The sequence below is a fragment of the Hyla sarda genome, chromosome 12 (genome assembly GCF_029499605.1).
Source record: "Hyla sarda isolate aHylSar1 chromosome 12, aHylSar1.hap1, whole genome shotgun sequence".
NCBI lineage: Eukaryota > Metazoa > Chordata > Amphibia > Anura > Hylidae > Hyla > Hyla sarda.
Genome location: NC_079200.1, coordinates 64,110,782 through 64,117,378, shown reverse-complemented (window position 1 = coordinate 64,117,378; position 6,597 = coordinate 64,110,782).

The following is a 6,597-nucleotide window of genomic DNA, read 5'->3' as shown; positions in this document are numbered from 1 at the left end:
CTCTCTCCTTAAACCACTCATCATCAACCGTTTCTCTCCCAAACTTGTTTCTCCCACTCCTGTTTCCGGTTCTTCTGACATCTTCTCCGTAAAGGAGATACTGGCCTCCAAGACGGTCAGAGGAAAAAGACTTTTTTTGGTAGATTGGGAGGGCTGTGGTCCTGAAGAGAGATCCTGGGAACCTGAGGACAACATCCTAGACAAAAGTCTGGTCCTCAGGTTCTCAGGCTCCAAGAAGAGGGGACCCAAGGGGGGGGGTACTGTTACGCCGAGCGCTCCGGGTCCCCGCTCCTCCCCGGAGCGCTCGGAGCATCCTCGCAATCGCAGCGCCCCGGTCAGACCTGCTGACCGGGTGCGCTGCGATACCTCTCCCAGCCGGGATGCGATTCGCGATGCGGGTGGCGCCCGCTCGCGATGCGCACCCCGGCTCCCGTACCTGACTCGCTCTCCGTCGGTCTTGTCCCGGCGCGCGCGGCCCCGCTCCTTAGGGCGCGCGCGCGCCGGGTCTCTACGATTTAAAGGGCCACTGCGCCGCTGATTGGCGCAGTTGGCTTAATTAGTTCATTCACCTGTGCACTTCCCTATTTAACCTCACTTCCCCTTCCCTTCCTCGCCGGATCTTGTTGCCATTGTGCCAGTGAAAGCGTTCCCTTGTGTGTTCCTAGCCTGTGTTCCAGACCTCCTGCCGTTGCCCCTGACTACGATCCTTGCTGCCTGCCCCGACCTTCTGCTACGTCCGACCTTGCTCTTGTCTACTCCCTTGTACCGCGCCTATCTTCAGCAGTCAGAGATGTTGAGCCGTTGCTAGTGGATACGACCTGGTTGCTACCGCCGCTGCAAGACCATCCCGCTTTGCGGCGGGCTCTGGTGAAAACCAGTAGCAGCTTAGAACCGGTCCACTAGCACGGTCCACGCCAATCCCTCTCTGGCACAGAGGATCCACCTCCTGCCAGCCGAATCGTGACAACGACTTTTCGTTAAAGTCGGATGTGTAAATGAAAAAAAATTTCACTAAAGTGCTGTTTTTTCCCCCAATTTTACAATTTTTACAAAGGGTAATGGGAGAAAATGCCCCCCAAAATTTGTAACCCCATCTCTTCTGAGTATGGAAATACCCCATGTTAGGGCGCAAAATGCCCTGCGGGCGAACTACAATGCTCAGAAGAGTGGAAAAGAGAAAAAAAGAGACAAAAAAGAGACAGGGAGAGGATAGCGCCTCGCGTAATTCAGTGGGATAATCCCGGTCTACAACCCAAATGCTAGTGGTACTCACCTGGGGTATGGCTCGATATGTGCATATCACCCCTCTGTGTGGGGTCAGATGGTCTCTGGCTGCAGCCTGCAGGATCCAGCCGGGTACTCGATAAGAGGTCGACAGAAAACTTGAGAATACTGCAAACAGATTGCGAAAGAATTGGTCTGCGGTGGCGCTGCCTTGTAGAGATCGAAATGAAGGTTCAGTCTTGTAGTTAAAATCTCATTTATTGTAACATAAACTGAGATATGGGCATGCAAAACGTATTTCGAGGGTAGGTTCCTCCTTTCTCAATTGCAGGAATTACAGTACTGTACTGTACTTCCTGCAATTGAGAAAGGGGGAACTTACCCTCAAAACGCGTTTTGCATGCCATATCTCAATTTATGTTACAATAAATGAGATTTTAACTATAAGACTGAACCTTCATTCCGATCTCTACAAGGCAGCGCCACCGCAGACCAATATTTTTGCAATCTGTTTGCACTATTCTCTATGCTCAGAAGAGAAGGAGTCACATTTGGCTTTTGGAAAGCAAATTTTGCTGAAAAGGTTTTTGGGGGGCATGTTGCATTTAGGAAGCCCCTATGGTGCCAGAACAGTAAAAAAAACACATGGCATACTATTTTGGAAACTACTCCCCTCAAGGAACATAACAAGTGGTACAGTGAGCCTTAACACCCCACAGGTGATTGACGAACTTTCGTTAAAGTGGGATGTTGTCGTTTTGCAGCTTTTAGAAGGCCACAGTAAAGATCACTTACCACGATCTTCGCTGCAGCCTTCTCCACGCCACACTTTCTGGCCTGCCTCCTCCTGCTGCCATTGCTCCCCCAGGATGCTGCCTCCATCGGTCCGGTAAGCCGGGCCATGCTCCCCCCTCGCCGCCTGTGTCCCCCCCACCCCCCCCCCCCCCCCCCGCTCTGCCCCGACTTCGATCGGTGGGCAGAGCGGGGGAAATTAACTCTAACCCCCCCGCCCCCCTCCTGCCGTTGGTCTCTGACAGCTCCGATCATTCTTATTTTTCGGGCTATCGGGTCACCAGTGACCCGATTGGCCCGGATCGCGGCAAATCGCCAGTCTGAATTGACCGGCAATTTGTCGCGATCGCCTACATGGGGGGTCTCAGGACCCCCCTAGGCATTGCCGCGGGATGCCTGCTGACAGATATCAGCAGTCATCCCGGTCCAATCACTGCCTGGTGAGCGGCGGTGATCGGAAATACGGAGGGTGTATGGATACGCCCTCTGTCCTTAAGTGACAGGACACGAGGGCGTATGCATACGCCCTCTGTCCCCAAGGAGTTAACAGGCACAGAAGATATCACAGGGGGAACAAGACAGTGATCTTGGCAATATTGTCCCCAATAAGTGATTTCACCAGATTACCAGTCAAGTTGTGGAGAATGACGTTGAAGCCAAGGAAGACCAAGAAGCTCCGAAGTACAATGTGGTAGGACATAGAACTCAATTTTTTCCTTACGCAAATTTCCTACTTGCATGACGAGGGGTTCTGTGTGAAATTGCACCCTACAGTTGAGATTTTGTCCATTAACAGAACAGATGTAGAAGGGCTTGGCAAGACGAGACACTGGAAGACGGTGTTTATGTACCTGGGAGGCACCAATGGAGTAACCAGCGGAACCGGAGTCCAAAAGAGCAGAAGCGATGAAAGACGTCTTGGCAGAGGAAAATACTTGAAACGGGGTGGTCAAGCAAGGAGAGGTGATATTAACATCTAGGGAAGCCACTCCTACCAAAGATCCGGCAGGGAAACAAGGGAGGAGCTGATATTTAAGGACAGGGGACAGGTGTAGACACTTGATTAATAGAGCACTAGTCCTTTAAGTGAAAGAGCTCCAGGAGGAAAGGGCACGTGCGCCGGGGCTGCGAGGACACAGAGAGGCGGAAGATGAGGGAGGTGAGTAATGGGCTGGGATTCGCATGCGGGCGCGTCCCACAATGCGAATCCCAGCCCCACCGGTAGCGGGGACATAAGCAGTGAGTGCTCACGGCCGGCGTGTCTTGCCAGAGCGCAGGTGTTACATTCATAAATTGTTCCCTAATTTTCATCTCCAGTGTATATCTGTAGTAATAGAATTGTAGTTTTATTCATCTTTCTAATTTCTTCACAGATTCAACAGACTATCAGATATGAATATCAGATCATACATATATTCATGTTGGGTCATTTGTCTTGACCTTCTCTGAGGGTCCATGTGGTACTGGATCCCACCCTTATTATGACTGCTACTATTGCTGCTCATAACATGGACGGTGCTCAGGGACGATGTAATAGGGTTAACTTCAATCAGTTTTCTGGAGGAATACAATCCTTCAGCTCTCGCTACATTGATAATAAATACATTCTTTCTTCTAATCAAAGCCATCTTGTTCGCTCGCTGTTTTCCAGGTCGGGCCATCTCCCGCTTCTCAGTGTGCCCGCCGCCTTTTGATTTTTTTACTTGTAGCTTTTTGTTATGTAACCAATAGACACAAAACAATTCCCCCCATGATAAAAATGTAACAGCAAAGATTCTCCAACGTAACTGTGCAAATATGGCAGAGACACCATACAGGAGGGATTGTGTTCTTGTCCCTCTGGCTACTCCCCCTCCTAGATGTGGTTTCCTCACCTAAGCCTGTCAGTGTTAATAAGAGATGTTTGATCTCTGCGCCTGTCAGCCCTGGCTCTACAACAAATTGTTGAATCATAGATGAATGGTACGATAGATGTAGCAGAGCTGAGCTTTCATGTTTGGTACAAATCACTTATCACAATATATTTCCTTTGACTTACATAGGACTGCTGCACTGTGAACAATACAGTGTAAAAGAGTTTAACTCTATGTTGATAGACAGGTGAAGCAGAGCAGAATTTGTCGTTTCTCTGTCATTTAGAAGCTTTACTATGTTTTAGGAGGACTTATATGTTTGATGGACTATACATTTCGTATTTGCTATGTCATCGGATATAGATGAGTTGGACATGTTCTGTAGATCTGATGGGCTGGGATGATGACATTTGTCATTAAAGGGCCTGTCCAAGATTAAAGGCTTAAAGCGTACCTGTCATATCACAGACAAATAATGCTTTTATATGTTGTTCACAAGGTCATGCAAATTCTTTACATGTCTTCTGTTTGGTTTACAAATCCTTCTGTTCTGCTGCTCACTCAGTCTGACATCTACTTCTCAGGAAAGGGTGTGTCCAAAGCAAGCACTGAGCCCGCCCTCACTCACCATGTATTCACTTACTTCCTGAGGCCGGGTTTGCACTGCAGAATCTCCAGACTGAATTTCCACCAGAGATCCCATTTGCGGTGCTAGGACCACCCGGACTGCATTGACCTCCCTATAGACAACAATGCCTTTCTGAGCAGATATTTTAGCGCATTCATTCAGAAATGCATTGCCATCTATGGGTCGACAATGCAGTCCTAATGCTACCCGCAGAATCGCCAGCAAAAATTCCATCCAGAGATTCTGCAGTGTGAACTCTGCCTGAGCCTGCTGTGCTGTGCTGTGTCCCTATATCCAGTCACTGCAGGCTGCTCTGTAACTAACCCCCTCCTCTCAGTTTTCAGACAGCAGTCTGGTAGACAGGGCAGGAGTGAGCAAAGAGGAGTCCAGGGTTTGCATACGGGAATTTTTTTTCTGGAACAGTGCCACTCCTAGGGTCAGGCCACATCTGGTATTGCAAAAGAGAAGACTGTCCATCCCGATTTGAAAATCTTGAAAGGTAGCTAACACAACTTTCTTAGTCATGACCCGTGACTAAGGCCATTGTGTTAGCATCAGAAATGCGTAGGGACAAGTGCTGTGCTGTGATTTTAAAAGGAATGAAAAATAAAACTACCTACCATGATTTTCATACAGGACTGGATGTCTTTCTTTTTTGCAAAGCTGTGTCTGGGCTGGAATTGATCCTTGTCCATGCCGAGGAAGGAATCAAGGATTTTGAATGGGTTGGACAAATGCAACTACTGAGCAGCACATCTCTTAGTGCGTCTGCTATTGCGTTATTAAAATGCATGAGACTGAAATGCAATAACCCACATGGCCTGTGGACAAAAGTGGCACTGTATCTGGAAAAAAAAACATCAGATCCTTTATTTCTAATTTCACACTACCCCTTTACATAGTTTTGACTTCAGTTTGAAGAACACTGGAAGAACATTGCTGCTTTTTTGTGCCCCCATTGGATTGTACTGTGTTGCCTTTTATTCTATAAGCGCCCGTCCACCGTGGCCCCTCGCAGGGGCTTACACAGCATTCATATCCTATCTGTTGTTATTTATGGTTTTAATACCAGCAGGGGGGCTGACACCAATTCTTTTCATCACTTACCAACCTCTAATTACTAATAATACATCTTTCCTTTTCTTACCACACAAGGAAATCAGACAAGGCTTTGAGGCTGCCAGAGAAACAAGACAGAAACAACAACTTATACGCAGCTATTTATTATTAAGATACAGAATCATCATGTTGACTGCTTTGCATATGATCAGAGCTCATTGCAAGCCCGGGGGGTCAAACGACAAGATAAATGTCTCATTCGGCCACATAAATGAGATGCAAATCTAATGCAATTGAGCTATTTGGCTCCTCGGGACAATCAGTCCAGTTGTTGCTACTACACGGCAGCCTGTGGTTGGAGATTAACCATATGCGCTGTCCAAACGGAAAGCTTCCCAGACACATAAGGTATACTGTAGTTTTTGGGTGCCTGATTTACCTCTTTCTTGAAATAAGTGGTGACAATGGGGGAATGTCGTCGATGTAACCATTTCAGGTATGTAAGTTATTTGATTGGAAGTTCGCCTAGAGTCATTTTACAGGGTTTTCCAACCTTTGTGCCTTCAGCTGTTGCAAAACTACAACTTCCAGCATGCCGGACAGCCTTTGGATGTCCGGACATGCTGGAAATTGTAGTTTTGCAACAGCTGGAGGCACAGAGGTTGGGAAGCACCGAAATAAAGATAAACTTCAGCCTAACCCATTGATTTTGGTGGGATAGTCTAAGTATCCAATACAGCAATCCCAAAACCATTGCTCTCCAGCTGTTGAAAAACTTCAACTCTCAGCATTCTCTGGAAGCCACAGCAATGGCAGTTGAGTATGCATACTGCCAATTATTTTAAATGCTATGGGACTGACGAAAAACGTTCAACGCTTTGGTGGTCCCATAGCGTATGCATACTCAACTCAAGCAAGGGAACACAAGATCCCATTTATCCTGATCAATGGGGTCCCACTGATCAGACACTTATCACCAATTCTGTGCATAGCAAGAAATGGTCATTATGGGGAAATCAATTTAGATTGAGACCGGTGTGT